This window comes from Taudactylus pleione, unplaced genomic scaffold (assembly GCF_031769625.1).
Source record: "Taudactylus pleione unplaced genomic scaffold, aTauple2 ptg000233l, whole genome shotgun sequence".
Classification (NCBI taxonomy): domain Eukaryota; kingdom Metazoa; phylum Chordata; class Amphibia; order Anura; family Myobatrachidae; genus Taudactylus; species Taudactylus pleione.
Genome location: NW_028284635.1, coordinates 1,377,808 through 1,398,992, shown reverse-complemented (window position 1 = coordinate 1,398,992; position 21,185 = coordinate 1,377,808).

The following is a 21,185-nucleotide window of genomic DNA, read 5'->3' as shown; positions in this document are numbered from 1 at the left end:
ATAAACAGTGATTCAGAATGGTACCAAACATAACTTGTCTACCATGTACTAAACCTTAGATATCCAATACATTCATTTCACAACATAATTGATTACGAATAAAACCTCTTAATATTAAGCTTAATGCTTGGGGACCTTTTCAAGAGAGATTGCATGTGTGAGAGTGACATTATTGTGTAAAGTCGCTAGTATGCATTGTGCGTCTATGTGTTTTATGCTTATCTGTGCTTCGAAGTACAGTGCAACTGTGCGTTGTGCGTCTTGTATATTTTATATGTATGATTTAATGTGCGTATAGGTCATGGTAGGACTTTTAACAATATGCGGGAGCAAAGCAGTCACATGATGCTAATAATCTAATAAAGCATCGTACTCAATGGTTTCGTGCTGACGACGCAAGATGGCGGCGTCAGGGGCAACACAAGATGGCGTTGTCCAATATTAATTTAAGATCTGGTCTCAGCCAATCATCCGCCTTCGACACCTGTCACTACCCTCAAACGGCACTCCCTGTTAATCACTCTGCGATGGGTCTGCGTAGCCGCTGAAATCTCAGTCCCCATCGCAGCGACCGGTTCGCGCACGCCCACTACATATGCATGCACATTGCAAAACAATCGGCAGATTGTGTGCATATTCGCATTTGCGTATGGTAGTGAAAAAGCCCCAAGTATGGAGGGGCTCAGCCAGAGATGTAGGAGAGCAGGACACGCTGTGCCGGACAAGGAGTTGTACACCACCTGCCCCTCGCGACCCTCAGAGGGACTGTGCGTTGAATCCTGCCGTGGGGTGGAAGTTGCCGTAGGCCAGAGAGGAGGAGTAGGCCCGGGCAGGAGAGCAAGTAAAACCCCACTGTAGAGCTTAAAGCTGAGCCGGGAGTCAATAAGGACTACAGTACTGGAGGAGGCCTGTATGGTGAGAGCCCATTTTTTCCACTTTTCTTTGTTCTTTTTCTGACACCTGGCTATGCAAAGAACTATGTATTATAAAGGAGCCTAAGAAGCTGGACAGAAAGACCATTAAGATCTGGTGAAACCAGACATGTGATTTTTAACATAATGCTGCTTGTAGTAAAATAGCAAATGGTATCAAAGTTGTGTCTGCCCTACCATCACCTACTGTATATTAAATGCAATTTTAAGCATTGTTTCTCTTAAGCCATAAAGTCTTTAACTAAAAAAGAAGTGTGGAAAAGTGAAAAATAGATGAAAGACTGTAAAATGTTTTAATACATACTCCCAGATAAATAAAAGATGCCTCCAAAAAAGCTTAAAAATACACCAAATCCCTCTGCAAATTTCTTTAAAACAAACGCAGGTACCCCCAAGCAAACAGAAAGACCGGTTAGCAATTTCCCCCAGTCTATGGCTTCTTCTCCACATACGGGAAAATAGGTCTCCCCCACTATTGATGAGGAGCAGAGCATGGATGAACCCATAACTCTGCGTAAAATGTTGCAATTAATCACAGAACTAAAAAGGACATATCTGGTGAAGTTACTTCTACTGTGCAAGAATTAACAAACAAAATAACTAACAACTTTGAGAGAAAGTTAGAAAATAGAATGGAGGAGCTGGTTAATTCCTATAATGAACTTATAATTGAGAATAAAGCCATAAATGAATTTGTTTTAATTGAGAGATAAAATAGCCAATCTAGAAGATAGAACAAGGAGAAATAATCTCAAAATTAGAGATATAACTGAAAATGTACAGACACCAGAGCTTGAGAAACAGGTGGTAGATATCTTTCAGAAACTCCTGCCAGAAATTATGGAATCTCAGTTTATAATAGATCGCATACACCAAGTACCAAAGGCAAAGAGAGCTCCTGAAGCAGCTCCAAGGGACATAATATTGAGACTGCATTATTACCAATTAAAGAACACATTTTGAAAGCAGCAATAGAGCCAATAAATGCACCAACAATTCTGGGAAAGGTTCAGATATATGGAGATTTATATGCAGCAAGTTTAAAAAAAGAGACGTTCACTATTTCAAGTAACAAGTGCCCTATGACAAGCAAACATCCCATATAGATGGGGTTTTCCTGTGAAATTGATAGTAAATTATGAAGGCATAACAAAAGTTTTAACAACAGAAGAAGAAGGACTCAAGGCCTTAGACACGTGAAATATACCACATTCCCCTAAAACATCTAAATCAATTAATTTAATTCAACCACAATGAAACCAAAGTGGACATAAAAGACCCTAGATGTAAATTATGAAGCAGGAAAAGGAGGGGGAAGGAGGGAGGGGAAAGGTATGGAGGAGGAGGAGAAATGGGAGGAAAAAAGGTAAAGTTAAAAGAATCTCTGGTGAACTGTTTATATTATCTTTAATATAGGAAGGGAAGAGTTCTATGGAAGGGGATAAATGGCTTGTTTTGTTTTTTTGCCTTCACTGGGATGATGCATATTAAGTTTTTATAGGTATATCAAAATTGGGGCAATTGGTTTGATATAAAAGACACAGTACACATATAAATAAATAAACTCCAAGGTGTAGTAAAAGATAGATAATTAATAAGATGATTAAACTAGACTTATAGGTAGTATTATCTAGTCCTTATGGAATTTTTTTTTTGCCACTAAAGAAATATATTCAGTATGATATTTACACTATTTTATATAATTATTTGGGTAGATAATTACAGTGGGATAGATATGAAGGTTTCCTTTCTCTTGCATTAAAGAAATATGTGCACTAAGATATTTGCACTGTCTTAAGTAATTATAAGTTGAATGTGTAAAAGTAATGTCACGTAATGGATGCAAATGGGTAATTATGAATTTTGTTTTGTTTTGTATATGCCCCATTAGCTGCTATAAGAATGATCTGAAATATGATTAATAATGTTTATAGAAATAAGTGCACAGGAATAACAAGATGTTTTAAAATTAATTATAAATGTTGGTAAATGTGGAAGTAAGAATATAAATAGGAATGATAAGATATATTATTGCTCACACTATTTTAAATAATCATAATGATATTTGTATATCATCATATAAATTTACATAAAAAGTAGAATTCAAGAAATAGCTAATGGTCTGGTGGTTTTAGTAGGAGCTTCTTATAGATTGTTTATGCATTTTAGATAAAATAAGGGCTTTTGCCCTTTTTTTTCTCTCTCTTTTCCCACCCTCTGCTCATTTCCACTCTTTAATAGAAGGAGAGAAACAATAAGTATGTAACTGATAAAATTAAAATAAATTGTAATATGATATCAGTATTTTTAACATGGATAAATTTAAATAAGTGATGGGAAATAAGCCGCTGCCCATCTAAAAAATAAACTAAATGATAGCCTCCAGATTAGGAGGCTAAATGAGCTCTCAGGGTAGAGCCATTACTGTATACTCTTTGTATTTTTTTTTCTTATAGTTTTTGGTTTTTATTCTTTTTTTTTTTTCTTTTGTATCCAGGGTTTTTAGTAAACAAAGCTAAAGCAAAATATAGCCTTTTTCAACTAAAAGAAAGGTACCACATTTTGAAAGCAATACAAATGGTAGAGGAAGAGAGGCAGGAGAAGGATTTGAAAGCGGAGCAGAAAATAGATCTTCTAAAATGGTAAAAATTATGATGATAAATGCTAAGGTCTTGAATTCTACACAAAAATGGAAAAGGGCATTAAGAAACTTTTATTTCCAGAAAATAGATGTAGTAGCAGTTCAAGAGACACACTTCTCAAGAGTAGCACCTCCATCTTTCTTGGATAATAAATATACAAAAATGTACTGTTCAAATGCGCTGTGTAAAAAGAGGGGCATAGCACTCCTGTTTAATTATAATATTAACTTTGAATTTAAATCACAAGTCTCAAATAAAGATGGGCGATATATTATTGTGAAAGGGTTACTAAATGGAAAAGAGGTAACATTAGCTTCTGTTTATGTCCCAAATCACTCACAAATGGATAACTTTAAATAAGAGATGGGAAATAAGCTGCTGCCCCCCTGAATATAGACTAAATGATAGCCTCCAGATTAGGAGGCCATATGAGCTCTCAGGGTAGAGCCATTAGTGTATACTCTTTGTATTTTTGTTTTTTTCTTATAGTTTTATTTTTGGTTTTTATTCTGTTTTTTTTTATTTTTCTTTTGCATCCAGGATTCTTAGTAAGAAAAACTAAAGCAAAATATAGCCTTTTTCAACTAAAAGAGAGGTACCACATTTTGAAAGCAATACAAATGGTAGAGGAAGAGAGGCAGGAGAAGGATTTGAAAGCGAAGCAGAAAATAGATCTTCTAAAATGGTAAAAATTATGACTATAAATGCTAAGGGCTTGAATTCCCCACAAAAATGGAGAAGGGCATTAAGATACTTTTATTTGCAGAAAATAGATGTAGTAGCAGTTTAAGAGACACACCTCTCAAGAGTAGTACCTACATCTTCTTAGATAATAAATATACAAAAATGTACTGTTCAAATGCACTATGTAAAAAGATGGGCATAGCACTCCTGTTTAATCGTAATATTAATTTTGAATTTAAATCACAAGTCTCAGATAAAGATGGGAGATATATTATTGTGAAAGGGTTACTAAATGGAAAAGAGACAACATTAGCTTCTGTTTATGTCCAAGTCACTCACAAATGGCATTTGTAAAAACTTTTTGTGGGAACTACAAAAAGTTAAAAAGGGCTGTGTTCTTGACTTGGGAGACTTTAATGCTGTATTAGATCCTTATATAAGGCTGACTCTTCAAATTTAAAAGTTTCCCAATCAGTAGTGAGCCTATCAAAAAAGTTAAATATTTTGCTTGGGGAATTTGAACTTTATGACACCTGGAGGGCAAAACACCCAACAGATAGAGACTATACCTTTTTTCAAATGCTAAAAGTACTCTGCAACGAGTTAAGAAAGTACAAATCTTACCTAATTCTTGGTCAGATTACACCCTGGTTAGGTTTTCATGGGATTCTGAAGGACACTTATGGACTCAGAGAATATGCAGGTTTATGGGTTATTTACTTAAAGAGTAATTGGATGAATTTCTCAACTATAATCCCCATGAAAAAACAAACTCAGTACATCTCTGGTGTGCTTTAAATGCTGTTTTAAGAGGTAATATAATTCTAATCAGTTCAAGGATAAAAAAAACAAGAAGTAGATTCTAGGGTAAACCTTGGAAAACCAAATTAGATCTTTGGAACAGAAACATAAAATAAATCCTAATGATGCCTCTCTGAATAATAAACTAAATAAAATAAGATGAGAGTTAGAAACATATATAGTTTTAAACAGATTAAAAGGAATATAGATAAGATGAATCAGAGATATTATACAGAAGACATTAAAGAATCTTGCCTGTTAGCTAGGAAAATTAAAGGAAGGATAAGAAATTCAGTTACCACACGTTACAACACAGCAGGTACTAAGTTAACAAATACCCTAGAGATTTCGAACACTTTTGCAGAATACTATAAAAACTTGTATAATCTAAAAGAAGATGAGAATCTCCTTGAATTCACTAAAAACAGAAATAACAACATTTTTTGAGAATATAATGCTACCTAAGCTACCTCAAAAACAGGTTGAGGACTTAAATGTCCCGTGGTCTTTACAAGAAGTAATAGAGGTTAATAAAACTTTAAAGATAGACAAAACACCAGGACCCAATGGATTTATTAATAATTTATTAAAGACTTTCAAAATCAAATTGCCTCATTATTATTACAAGTATATGAGTCCGGTACGACTAATAGTAATTCCCATCTGAAATGCTAGAATATTGCACAGTGACAATCCTTAAAGAAGGTAAATATCCAACAACCCCCCAAAACCTATTGCCCTATTAAATACTGATATTAAAATCTATGCAAACATTATTGTAAATCGGCTGAACCCAATTCTTTGGGACCTTATTGGAACAGATCAAATAGGATTTGTACGAGGAAGGCAAGGTCCAGATAATATCCTGAGAGCAATTAATATAATAGAAAATGCTTCTCATAAAGATAACATTTTGTTAACTATAGCGCCTAGATACAGAAAAAGCCTTTGATAGACTACATTTTAAAGACATAAAAGTGGTGCCTAAAAAATATGGGTTCATGGCAGTTTTTTATAGGCAATGTTAGCACTCTATTCAAATCCAGAAGCTCATGTCTATTGTAATGGATTTATTTCTTCCAAAATTCAGATCAGTAATGGAACTAGGCAACGATGACCTCTATCCCCAATTATCTTTGTGCTATCCATTGAATCCTTGGCAGAAAGTATTCATAAAAGCCTGATGATAAAAGGGCCTGTAATAAATAAAGTGCAACATAAAATTCTATTATTTGTGGACAATGTCCTTTTATTCCTTACAGATCCTGAATAATCCCTTCCTGTAGTGCTAGAGCTAATGGATAACTATGCAGAAGTCTTGTATTTTAAGCTAAATAAAAGCAAAAGGGAAGTTCTCCCTATAAATATTAAATCAATAGATTTATTATCACCTAAAATCCAAATATAGATTCAATTGGAAAATTAACTCTATAAAATATTTAGAGATATTCCTTGTTGCTAAAAATATCTATTTATTCCAGTCTATACCAAGGTTTCTCCGTAAATATTGGTTACGTAGATTCAACGCAGTGTTGAATAGATATATTTGGAGAAATAAAAGCTCCAGACTAGCAAAGAAATACCTAGTACTTCTAAAAGTGCTAGGAGGTCTTGGATTTCCTAATCTTGAATTATATCAAATTGCAACTTTAATAAACAAAGTTAATGATTGGATTGCAAAAGATAAGGTGAAAACATGGGTCAAATTGGAGGAGGGCTTGATGGGAGATATACCAATGAGATATCTGTTGTGGATGCCACCTGGAAATAGAAACCTCACAAAATTCACACAAAGAGCTATACTGTATAAGCTACTTTCAAAGCTTGGGATACAGTATATTAATAGGATATCAAGGTCAATATTTATGCCCTATAATGTACCTTCTAATTCAGGTACTTATAAAATATATTTCAGACTTGAACTCTAATATCTCCAAAAGTGGTATAAATTGAGGATGTATATGGAACAACTAATAATTATTGGTTGATGAATTAAAATGGAGGAGATAGGATAGACGAAAAAAAGAAATATAAATAAGTCTAAAAAATGGAACATATAGAAATGAGGCTTAACCCAATTCTTAACTTACTCTTAAGTCTGAAAAGAGTGAATGCAACCTGTGACTGTATGATACCTTGGAGTTTGAAATGTAATTTTTTTTATTTTTTTTTCTCTGGTGTGTCTTTTTCTTCTCTTTATATTTGTACTCTATATTTACAAATATTTATATCCTAAATGATATGTAAAAGTATTGTATCTAAGTGATGTATTGTTAATGTTTTTGAAAATCAAATAAAAGAATATATACATGTATCTAAAAAAAAAACCATACTCATCTACCCCTTCAGGCCACGCATACTCATCTACCCCTTCAGGCCACGCATCCTGTGTCTTCTTAAAATGAAACAACAAAAATCACAGAGCCCACAAGCACAGAAGTGACCTGTATGGTCACTACTTCCTGAATGAGCGCTAGCCGGCAGATTCTCCAATTGAGAACAATGGGTTGAGCAATCATTGGCTGAGAGAAGCGAGCCCCAGGCTCTCGCAGCCAATAAACACTTCCCCCATTCACTTCAGTGGTGGGAACCGCTAGTTTATTTGCGGTTATTAGCATCCGGGTTGCCATGGATATGCCACATGTCATCACAGCAGGATGGGTCTGGGCTTCCCCCACTGGGTGCACCAGCCAGCGGCTGGGAGAGACCAACGTGAGTACATGCGCCCAGCAGATAACCTATACACTATTTAAGGTAAGACACTTTGATGGTTTCACTTTATATACATGAGTCCTGAGGAAAAGACCCACCATGGTCTTGAAACGTTGACACATATTGTGTATCATGTAATTGTTTCAATACAAATCTTTTCCACTATTTGGAGTGCCGCCTATCTTTTTGCTTTGGGGCTTGCATAGCTCCTAAGAGAAAATAGCCTATATACTCGTGTATCCAGTAGATATATATATATATATATATGTATATATATAGACAGTTTCAGATGGCAACTCTAAGTAACATTCCATGCAATGATCTACCGACGTTTCAATGTTTATTCCACCATTTATTTCAAGGTGAATGAAGAAATACACACACTTACCCATATACTGTAAGTACAAAATGAAACCCCCGCCATCCCTGGAGCCAGTGCAGGCAAGGACGCCGCAGTGAAGACATCACTGATCTAGCATGAGCCAGCTGCCAGGATGGAACAACATGTAACACAAAGTAACAACGTGATAGGTTAAAAACAGTAACCATTGCTGCTAGTAAATGATAACAAGGCACAAAAGGATTTAATGAAACACGTGGTTGAAATCATAACAACATGTGTGGGTGAGGAGGCCAACTAATGGCTACTGTCTTATGACACTATACCTAAAACTTAATGTGTGTATTCCAATGAGCACTCAATTCTGTGAATTAGCAGCTTCACCATTTTGTGAGTGACAGCAATCTCACTCTGTGAGAGTGCTGAATCTGCAGTTAACCACAGGGTGTGATGGCATCCCATATCTGTATTGTGCAAAGAACATATCCATTAAGGCATCAGCCTTAATGATCGTAATTTTATTGCTTTTTTTAGTTTGAGTGGCAGAAATTCAGTAGGTTTTGCAAAATTTCAGATAATATCTTAGAAGCCTTAATGGGACATGTGAAACCGTAAGTTTTTTTTGTCTATGGAATTTCATTGCTTTTTTTATAATTTATTAACCATCAGGAATGGGATCAGCCGAATCGGGCCACCTGCAGGGGAGAAGGGCAACAAAATGGAACACTAGCGCTGGTGGTGGAGGGGACATTACACAGTAGATGTTTTAAGGGTGCAGAGGGAGAGACAGCTGCAGGGGGAAGGCTTTAGGTGTCCGGGACAGTGGCAGCAGTGGGGCAGTGCACAGTGGCAGCAACGGGGGACAAAGGGCTCACTGGCACTGATGGTCCCAGCCCTGAACTGCTTCTTAGGGCCCCTACACACAGAACGATGTCCTCACAATGCGATATCATGAACGATTTACCTCGAACACTCCAAGCACTTCAGGACATGATATGGTGCCTCGATAGCACATTTTTGCATAAGAACTGTCGTGTAAGATTTAAAGATAGCTGACTGCATGCCTGGATCAGTGAGATCTGGGATGCAGGCATTTGTTAAAAAAATATATTCAGAGATGCACATATGGATCAGTATGATCAGTGTGTGCATGTATCTGACAGAAAAAAACAATAAGACACAGATGCAAAGATTGAACAATGAGATCTGTCCATGCATCTGTGTTAAAAAAATCGAAAACAAGTGTAATTTCTTTTTTTAAATGGCATGTCCTCCTCCCTCCTCCCTAAAGCACAACCAGCCCAGGGATTTTTACATACAGTCCTGGTTGTGTAAGTACAGGGGACACATGACATACAGGTCCCCTGTATTTAGCACAACCAGTACTGAGCTCAACTAAGCAGGTCCTGGTTTTGGAAATACAGTGGACAAAAAATGTAGGGGTCCCCTGTATTAACCATAACCAGCACCGGACCCTTTCTAGTGAGGGGGTAATGCCACAGCCAGGGGAACCCTAGCACCGGGTCCCCTGGCCAAAGCATTACCCCTGACCACTAGTCAGCCCAGTCAGGGGATCCCTGGGGAGGTGATGATTCCCCCAACAAAGGGATCTCCCTCTCCAGGGCACCCCAGGCCTTGGCTGATATCCCGTGGCTGTCCCTGGCACCCCAGGGCGGTGGGTGCAGGGTTGATTGTGTATAAATGTGGTGCATAAGAGTTAAAATATTGTCTTTTGCAGTAGAACTACAGGTCCCAGCAAGCTTCCCCCACATGCTGGTACTTGGAGAACCACAAGTACTAGCAAGTGGGATATTAAGGGCCCGCTGGTACCTATAGTACCCCTGTAAAAGAAATAGTAAAATAAAAACACTGATTGTTTTAATATTTTATTTTCCTGCACCTTCACCTGGCGGATGGCAACCTTTAAGCTGTTTTACATGGCTGCCGCCTCCCCTAGGACTTCCACGGCGACCTCACCTGGAGGGCGGCGGCTTTTAAGCTCTTTTACATGGCCAACGCCCATCCAGGACTTCCCCGGTGTCTTTGTTCTTCGGCAGCTCTTCACTGTTGCCTCCCCACCATTGCACTGCCATACCCCTGCCTTGCACTGGCTTTTATCAGCCAGCCGAGGGAGCGGGGCGATGATGTTCCAAGCAGTGATTGGTTCACGGCAGCCTTCTTTGAACTTCAAAAATGGCACTGAGGCACCATTTTTGAAATGGGCATGAAAGTAACCTTAAATTACTTTTGCGGTTCTCACCATTGCAGTCAATGGTAAGAACCACCCATTGGCTTAGAGGTGAAAGGATCACCTTTCTCAGCCAATGAGCGCTCCGCACCGGGATTTCTATAGTGAAATTCCATGGCAGAGCCGTAATTGGGTAGTACTGTCCTTAGAGTTCGTGGGTCTGGGTATTGCATTTTGTTTTTTTGCCAAGCCCAGGGATTCTACATAAACAGAAGAGGATGTGATCCACGCATAGGAGGAGGTGAGTATGGATTATTTATTACAGGTACCCTATGGATTCCTACTGGACAAGGGGACATGATGGCTTCTGGAACACATAGGTGGGTATGTGAGATAGCGTGTGTGCATGTGTGTGTACTTGTGTGTGTGCATGTATGTTTTAATTAGCTTTACTTTCAACGGTGTGTGTCTTGCGTTTGTTTTAATATTTCTGTTGCTGTGGAACTAAAGGTATTGCCCTGCATGCTGGTACTTGTGGTTCTCCAAGTACCTGCATGCGGGGGGAGGCTTGCTGGGACCTGTAGTTCCACAGCAAAAGACAACATTTTTACTATCATGAAATGGACCACACTATACACAATCAACCCGACACCCACCGATCCTAGGGTGCCTGGGGATAGCCCCAGGCTATTGGGGAGGTCCCCAAGTCCCCAGGGATCCCTGTCCTGGGTTGACTAGTGGTCAGGTGTGATGCTTCAGCTGGGGGACCTGGTGAAAGGGCTCCCCTGGCTGTGGCATTACCACCCTGCTGGTAAATACAGGATGTGACAGGATAGCTTCAGCCCAACTCCCGATCACAGGTAGGGGTTTCGATCCCCACTGGAACTTGGGGTATCAGGGATTCCTGCTTACCATCAGTGACCGCCTGTCACTGACTCCGCACACTGCGCTGTGGGCGTAACGATGCTGCCATCACCAAACTCTTTCCATTGGCATTTGGAACCACTTACTGCTGCATATGCGTCGACTAACTGCGGCCACACCCCCTTATTGGTGTCGGCTGATTCCTCCTGATCCCTCGCAATGGACCAGGCTCTGCACAGTAGCTGGCAGAGGGCTTGAACTTGGAGATGCGGAGCTCCACCCAGAACTTCCGAAGAACGGAATAGCGTTTGGTGCAATTCTGTTGCTCACAGGATTGAGATGCAATTGTAGTCGGCAAAGTTGTTTATTGCTCAAAGTCTTGAAATAGACTCATCCTTTCAACTGAAGGGGTACATCAGCATACAGAAATCTTATCAGCAGTTCTTCTCCACAAAGGATATACAGGGTTGTACAATTTTACCAGGCACGAATCCTTCTTTTATGCCATTCCAATACACATTACCACAGGGGGTAAGTCCGCCCTGTGGTTTCCAACCCATCACCTTAAGTGTATGTTCTGTGCATGTGCTGGCCACATGCACATTTAACATTGTCCCCTATGGACAGGGAGGAGTGGTCACTCCCCTATGCCTGAGCCTACCTGTTGGTTTAGTCACCCAGGAGTCGGCTCGTCTAGGGCCGGGGGAGGTTTCTGTCCAAAACTGACTTCCAGGAATCTGCTAAGGGACCAAGTCTGCCATTTCTGCCTGAATCCGAGCTCTAGAGATGAGCAAGCAGGGTCCCCAGGCAGAGTCTCCTGGCCATGGAAGGGAATCTCTTTTGGAACTCCCTGACACAGTTAGCTAGCTGCATTAGCCAGCTTCCTATGCACCTTCTCATACCATCCTCAGGCATGAGCTGCATAGGATGTTTTATATCTTTTTGAAGGGGATGGTGGATGGCCTGGGACTTCCAGGGATACAAAGGTAAGTGCGTTTTACTTTAGATTATACAATTAAAATACATTTAAATACTTTATCTTACATTGGGCACCCATGTGTGTGTACGTTACACTGTGTGCCCAGGCAAGCTTCCAGTCCCCAGCATACGGCTCTCAGCTCTGAAGCTTGGGACCATGCCCTGGCTGCAGCAGCTTCACCTGAGCTCCCAACCACAGCATGCAGCTGTCACAGTTCTCCCCTCGGTGCAGCGCACTGAGAGTTAACTGCCAGCCACGCTGTGCTGTGGAGCTGGGGCATGGGGAGCTAGGCTCCCAGCCACCAGCATCAGTGCAGAGTGTCTCCCGGTGCTGTGCACCAGGGGTTAACCAGTGCTATGCAGTGATCTGGCTAGCCTGGTCCCCCCTGCATGTGGCACTTAGCTCTGCAGTCTGGGGCTGCAGCGGCTTCCTGCTGTCCTGGAGCCCTGGGGTGCCAGGAGCGCTGCTCCTGGTCCCCAGCAGCCAGCACATAGGCCTGCCATCCCCGGTGGTGGCCCGGGGGCTGTATCGCAACACACAGCCCACGGCCCTCCAGTGCAGAGCACCTTGCCATGTAGCTGGGGTGCTGGGAGCTGAGCTCTCAACCCCCAGAGGTTGGCATCCTGCCCTGCCCTCTGCTGCCTGGCCGCAGTAAGCAGCCAGCATTGAGGGATCAAGCGGTGACCCTGTGGAGTTGGGGGCCCCGGGAGCCAGGTTCCTGGTCCCCAGCATGGAGCCCTCCTGTCGCACCACCGCAGCTGCTGGAGATGATCCAGGGCTACAGGGTTAACATACAGCCCTCACCCCCGGCCCACCAGGGGTTAGCAGCATTCGCTGCCCACTAGGTGAAGACGCCAGAAGTCCTAGTGGGCAGTGGCCATGCAAAACAGCTGACACAGGTGAAGAGGAGACCAGAAGCTGTAGGGAAGTGGCAGCACGCAAAAGAGCTAATTGGCTCCTGACCCCCAGGTGAAGAAGCAGTGGCGGGTTGGTGCTCGCCAGGTGAAGATGCCGAAGCTGAAAACAGGAGAAAAAAGTGGGCGCTACCAATATAAATCACCAATTATGCTAAAATTTATACCAATCCTGCTGCCCCCACACAGTGAATCTGGAGGTCCACCTATATAGAATGGAAACACAATAAGAAAAGAAATGGGAGCGCTGGCAGTGGCTACTGATTTAAAAAATCATTATTTATTTTAATTGCACGTAATACAATCCCAGAAATTTATATTTAAAACATCAAATAAATGAAAAATACAGATGGAAATATTTAATTAGGCTACTAGTGCCTTACTACTAAAATACGGAACCGGTTCCACCATACGATATTAGTACATATCAATATAGATTTCTCCAGAGACTAGTATAGAGAACTCTTATATAGACATACATATATTAAAATAACTGAGCATCAATCAAAAATTCATTGGTCACAATTTGCCAGCATAGATTAATATTTATGTCCACTTATACCCGATTAATATAGGGTTAAATGAGTATAGACAAAGCAGCACAGCTTTTTCAGCGCGGATTAGAGTGTTAGTATTGCAGTGTTAATATTGCAGTAGAAAATAGGTAGTTCCTAAAATAGGTACATTATCATCCAACCATTTAGGTAGAAAAGCAAGGTATATTGTGGCAGTTAACCTCTACCCCAATCCCAGGGGGAGGATGCTTGTGCAATAATCGCCTGCTCACAAATAAAGAACAATATCAGCCAAAGATTTTACCACTTTGTGCACCATGTGGTACTGAGGCGCTTTTGTCCTCAGGCAGAGGGACCTCTTTTCCTGAATCCTGGCACTTGTAACCGTTCACGGTGAACCAGTAGGCTGTGTAAGCAATCTGTTATCCGCTGCTGCATGCTGGCTGGTGACCGCTCCGTCACTTCCGGTGGTGAACTTCCGGCTTCCGGTATGCGTACCACCTGCATTCCACGAGTCATCTGACGCATTTCTCTGCTCAATGACGCAGCGGTTTCATCAGAGGATGGCTCTGGACTCGTTAGTGCTCCGTTAAATCCCCCTCAGAGTATCCGGATTGGTAGCTTTTCAATCCCCTTAAAAATTAACTGCTGGCATGCCACAGTATTCTCTGAAAGCGGGATAGACATTCTACATATGCATAATATGGTGATACAAACATCTTACATTCCATATATTCATATATAAATTATTTATACTATTTATAATTCTAATATTCTACTCCAAGGTGCCTGCTTATATGTCTATAGTAATGATCCTAGCCCTATAAAACTATAAAAACTAAATATAAATATAATTCAAATAATATACTATATTAATATAAAAATATGTAAAAAAGTCGGAGTGATGCTAGACACTGAAAGGCAACATGAATCCTATTCAATATAGTGTATTAATAACATTAATATTTTACATTAGGAGGTAAATAAGTAAAAAACTTATTTCATACATATAGAGACAAATTCTTAAAACAAAAAATCATGGTAAAGAATTTCTTCGGAACAATGTGGACATGGAAAAATATATTTACGATACCCACTACAAAATCAGTATATTCATTAATCTTGCAAAGATATCTACACAATAATGAACATCATTAGACCACCGTCTGTATAGAGCAGTTGGTGGAATATAATGATGCTCCACCAATCAAACATAGAATACCCTCAGTCTCCAACCATATAGGGTCTCTGGATTAGTAATTAAAAAGCCCTCATAAAGTCTAATATCCATATATATCTCAAGTTACCTGAAATATTGATATTATCGCTATGTAATAATCTTAATAGAAAACTTTCAGGATTGACACTATATAATAATCTCAGTGGAATTCAAAATCAAATATTACCATCATTGACCCACTAAATAACCGATATCACCCACCCACATAAAGAGCCTATATGTTAGATATTGTTCAGTTCGATGGTCTCATTTAGGCCATCTGGATCCAGCGTATTGAATCTGAATATCCAATATGCTTCTCTTTTGCAGAGTGTATTGAGTCTATTACCCCCTCTATCCGTACTTTTAATTTGTTCAATAGCTATCACTTTAATTTGGCTGATATCCTTCCTTCCACAAACCGAAGCATGTCTAGACAAACTATGAGCTAGGTTCCCTTTGAGGATGTTCCTCCTATGCTCCAAAAATCGAACATTAAGCGTACATGTGGTCCGCCCCACATACTGGAGACCACACCCACACCTAATAATATAAACAACATAGTTGGAATTACAATTGAGGAAAGACTCTATATGGAATAATTCTGATGTACTTTTTGATTGAAAGACAGTTTCCCTATGTCCTGCATGCTTACATGTCATACATTTTTCTCTTCCACACCTGAAAAAACCAACTGGTTTATCAGGTAGCCAATTTAAACGAATGCCCAATTCCTGACTAGTATCTTTCTTCATATTCTTACATTTATTATATTTATTTGCCATATTTCCATTCTTTCTATACATGCTAGGAGCCAATTTTTGTTTCAAACTTTCCGATTTTCTATAAACAATTTTCACACCACTTCCAACCATTGGACCTATAACTGGATCTACCTTCAAAATGGCTGTGTTCTTTTTAATAATTTCTTTTATTGCATTAGCATGAGTATTATACTGTGTGACAAATGGACAACAGTCCTCCCATTCCTCTTGCCATCTGTCTGTATTCTTCTTCTTACTGACTAAGAGATCCTCCCTATTCTTTTGTGGGTTTCTCTTAGAGCTTTTTCTAGAATGTGAGGAGGGTAACCTTGTTCCACAAAAGCTCCATAAACCTTATCTTCTTGTTCGTGGTAACTCTTTTCACTTGAACAGTTCCTTTTAATACGATAAAATTGGCTTTTTGGAATATTATTCCGCCAGGCCTTTAGATGACTACTACCATAATCCAAAAAATTATTAGAGTCAACCTTCTTAAAAAAGGTTTCAGTGTATATTTGTCCACCTATGGCCGATGCAATATCCAAGAACTCGATATGTGTCGAACTAATGGTGCTAGTAAATTTAAGACCATATATATTGGAATTTAAGTGATTAATAAAAGTGTGAATGGACGTGAGATCCCCATCCCAAATAAAAAATAAATCATCAATAAATCTGCCATAGAGGACCAGGCTCACCCCAAAGCCTCCACCCCAAATGAGCTCCTCCTCTAACGAGCCCATATAGAGGTTTGCATAGCTTGTTGCAAACCTGGTCCCCATGGCAGTCCCCCGTGTTTGTAAATAATAAGTGGTATCAAATAAAAAATAATTGTGTTCTAAAATAAATTTTATGGATGCCACAACAAAGTCACGTAGTCCCTCTGTCATATTGTCATCCCTATCTAGATGCTGCTTAATTTTTTCCACCCCCTTCATATGTGGAATGTTAGAATATAATGATTCTACATCACAAGTAAGGAAGTAATATGTTTTTTTCCAATTTACATTACGGATCATATTTAAAAATTGTGTAGTATCCTTTATAAACGATCTCAGGGTGACCACGTGACTTTGTAGGTGGACATCCACAAATTGTGAGAGGTTCGATGTGAGGGACCCTATACCCGAAATTATAGGATGCCCAGGAGGTGCAGTGAGGGATTTATGAATTTTGGGTAAATGATAATATACGGGGATAATAGGATGGGTAATGTATAAAAAATTCCATGTGTCCCTGGATATTGCACCACCGGCCAAGGCATCATCCAGCAGAATTCTAAGTTGACTCTGAAATTCTTGAGTAGGATTGTGTGTGAGGGTTCTATAGAACAATGTGTTACCTAGCTGCATATTTGCTTCTTTCAGATAATCACACGTATTTTGAACAACTACCCCCCCACCTTTATCTGCCATTTTAATAGTTATTTCCTTATCTGACATCAATATCTTTAAAGCTCTTCTTTCCTCCACTGTGAGGTTATCCTTCAAAGGGGCTTTTTCTATGGTTTCACATAGATTTTTAAAATCATCCATAGTGGTCCTATAGAACCCCTCCACACAAGGCCCTTTATATTGCAGAGGGTAAAAATCTGACTTTTTCTTTAATATACGTGGTTTTTTCACAGTCCCCTCGATATCATAAATGGGTACTGGAGATATATTTCCAGCAAAACCCTCTAAAGCTTGCTCCTCCAATATCTCAATGGCATCTTTATCTTCTTCATCAAGAATAATTGGAATGGACTCATCATTTCTATATTTAATTTGTTTTAATGCAAAATATCTTTTTCTACTTAAATTTCAGATAAATCTGTTCAAATCAACAAACAAAGTAAATAAATTTGTTTTTTTAGCTGGGGCATATTTCAACCCCTTACTTACTAGAGCTTTCTCTGGTGTACTTAAAATTCTATTTGATAAATTAAATATACTTCTCTCGTTTATTACTTTCTTATGCGTTTTCCTCGTCCTAATTCTCCCACCTCTACATCCTCTAAATCTCTTATTCTTTTGTGGCTTCCCATTTCGTTTCTGTTTAATTGGAACTGTCTCATAGGTTCTCTGCCTAAAAAATTACGAGTATCAATGTGTGGTTCATTATCTGTTTGTGCTCTTATCTTGGGTCTGGCTCCTCCTTTTTCTATCATTTTCGGAGTGTATTCCTCTTTGTCTAGACATTCATATCTATTTTTGTGTATAAACCCATGTGTGATATTAGTAGGTGATAATATATTTGATTTTTTTCCCTCTTTTACGGAAAAGGTCTCTCGGGGATTCTGTTACTCTAGACCTCGACATGTGATTCCTGATAGGGTTCCATTGAACATTTTGGTTGCCTGATCTTGATTGATATCTCCCTCCTCTATTATAGGTTCTAACTCTGCCCCTTTCATAGTCACTTCTATATCTTTCTAGTTTTTTATCCTTTACCTGGATAATTGATTTTTCAAAATCCTCCAATTTTTTATTCACCTTAGCATCTTTCTCTTGGAACTCCATAGTATTGTCAAATAATTTTAATTGTTCTTGTGTTTTTTCAATCTCTATTTGTAATTCCTTAATTTTATCCCCCCTATAGTCAATCAATAACTCCATTAACTGAAAGGAACATATGTCCAAAATTTTGTTCCAATTACTTAGGAACCCTTCATCATCTCTAAAGGATGCTGATTTAAATATCCTCAAACCCCTAGGGATGAACTTATCAATATATTTACGTAAAGTGGTTTGGTCCCACCAATGTCTAGTTTCTGCCATACATAATGTTTCTAATTTGTTGAACAATTTATTAAAATCATTAAATGATATCTCATTACCTACATTTTCACTTAAATCTGGACATACCATATACTTATTCCTTCTTTCTAAGCGTTCTTGCAGAAACCTTAGAGTAGACATAATTTTTCAAATAAGCAGCCTCACCAAACAGAATATACAAAAACTGAAAACAGGAGAAAAAAGTGGGCGCTACCAATATAAATCACCAATTATGCTAAAATTTATACCACTCCTGCTGCTCCCACACAGTGGATCTGGAGGTCCACCTATATAGAATGGAAACACAGTAAGAAAGAAATGGGAGCGCTGGCAGTGGCTACTGATTTAAAAAATCATTATTTATTTTAATTGCACGTAATACAATCCCAGAAATTTATATTTAAAACATCAAATAAATGAAAAATACAGATGGAAATATTTAATTAGGCTACTAGTGCCTTACTACTAAAATACGGAACCGGTTCCACCATACGATATTAGTACATATCAATATAGATTTCCCCAGAGACTAGTATAGAGAACTCTTATATAGACATACATATATTAAAATAACTGAGCATCAATCAAAAATTCATTGGTCACAATTTGCCAGCATAGATTAATATTTATGTCCACTTATACCCGATTAATATAGGGTTAAATGAGTATAGACAAAGCAGCACAGCTTTTTCAGCGCGGATTAGAGTGTTAGTATTGCAGTGTTAATATTGCAGTAGAAAATAGGTAGTTCCTAAAATAGGTACATTATCATCCAACCATTTAGGTAGAAAAGCAAGGTATATTGTGGCAGTTAACCTCTACCCCAATCCCAGGGGGAGGATGCTTGTGCAATAATCGCCTGCTCACAAATAAAGAACAATATCAGCCAAAGATTTTACCACTTTGTGCACCATGTGGTACTGAGGCGCTTTTGTCCTCAGGCAGAGGGACCTCTTTTCCTGAATCCTGGCACTTGTAACCATTCACGGTGAACCAGTAGGCTGTGTAAGCAATCTGTTATCCGCTGCTGCATGCTGGCTGGTGACCGCTCCGTCACTTCCGGTGGTGAACTTCCGGCTTCCGGTATGCATACCACCTGCGTTCCACGAGTCACCTGTCGCGTTTCTCCGCCCAATGATGCGGCGGTTTCATCAGAGGATGGCTCTGGACTCGTTAGTGCTCCGTTATATCCCCCTCAGAGTATCCGGATTGGTAGCTTTTCAATCCCCTTAAAAATTAACTGCTGGCATGCCACAGTATTCTCTGAAAGCGGGATAGACATTCTACATATGCATAATATGGTGATACAAGCAGTAAAAAGCCCGGGGCTGGTTGTGCTTTGGGTGAGGGGGCCATGTCCTTTTTTTTTTTTTTCACATATTCAATTTTTAACATTGATGCATAGATAGATCTCACTGATACATCCATGCATCTGTGTCTTATTCATTTTATTTTCTCAGATGCATTGCCCAATGCCAGTGAGCCCCTCTGTCACCCGTTGATGCCCCTGTGCACTGCCCCACTGCTCCGCATCCCCACTGCCGCTGCTGCCCCGCACTCCTGCAGCTCGCCCCCACCTCTCCCTGTGCACCTCCAAAACACCTCCTGTGTGCAGGCCTTCCTCCACCTACACTAATGTACCATTTTGTTGCCCTTCTCCCCTGCAGGTGGCCCAGTTTGCTCCTCCAAACCCTGATAGTTAATACATTTTAAAAAAGCAATGAAATTCCATAGACAAAAAACCTTACGGTTTCACATGTCCCATTAAGGCTTCTTAGACATTATCTGAAATTTCACAAATCCTATTGAATTTCTGTAACTCAAACTTAAAAAAGCAATGAAATTCCGATTATTAAGGCTGACGCTTTAATGGACGTGTTCCTTCAGCAATACAGATATGGTATGCCATCACATCCTGTGGTTAACTGCAGATTCAGCACTCTCACAGAGTGAGATTGCTGCCACTCACAAAATGGTGGAGCTGCTAATTCACAGAGTTGTGTGCTCATTGGAATACACACATGCAGTCTATGCAACTGAGGGCCTGATTCAGACCCGGACGCTATTTGCGGACGGTCGTTCCAAAAAAGGGGCCAGCTATTTAAATTGAGCGCTCGCTCTTTGCGGTTTGTTCACGCCTCTATGTCTGAGCGAGGGAACGAAAAATGCGCTCGCTATTTTGTAAAGACGCCCCTTTGCCGTTCGCATCGCATCTCCGGTATTTATTAGATTAATCGGGAACATCGAAAGGCATCTGAACTGCTCGCAGTTTCCTACAGCTATCACTGCGAGCAGTTCAGGTTAAAAGACAATCAAGTGACGTGGTCAATGACGCGCCTTTACTAATTATGCACTCCCATTAAACACCCTTTTGACCGTTAGGCACGCCTGCATTCGGATCTCCACTCCCCCGTTTTCAAGCACCTTCCCATGTTACCTCCCACAAACGGTACATTCTGTCAATCAAATTAGCAGCCCCTCGCTGTTTTGCGAGCGCACAATTTCTGACCGCGATGACTGTTTTGCGCATGCGCATTACGACCCATGCGCATGTGCAGTTGTGCGAACATCGCTCATAGCGAACGAGCGGCCGCTTATGAGCGGCTCTGAATCAGGCCCTGAGGTCTTTAGGAATGCTATTTGTATTACTACATCAATTAGTTTTAGACAGACTTCTTTCTAGTGTGAGAAGCTTAGCAGTAAGGGCTTGGGTTTATTCCTGGGAGACCTCCTGAGAATCTAGGTGTAGTTACCTATATCAGTTATTAGAGTGTCACACTCCTATGTCTATATTTTGATACGTGTGCTACCTGCACTTTTATTACTTTAAGTGTGAAGTTCAGGTGGCAGCTGAGTACCTACGATCAAGTGT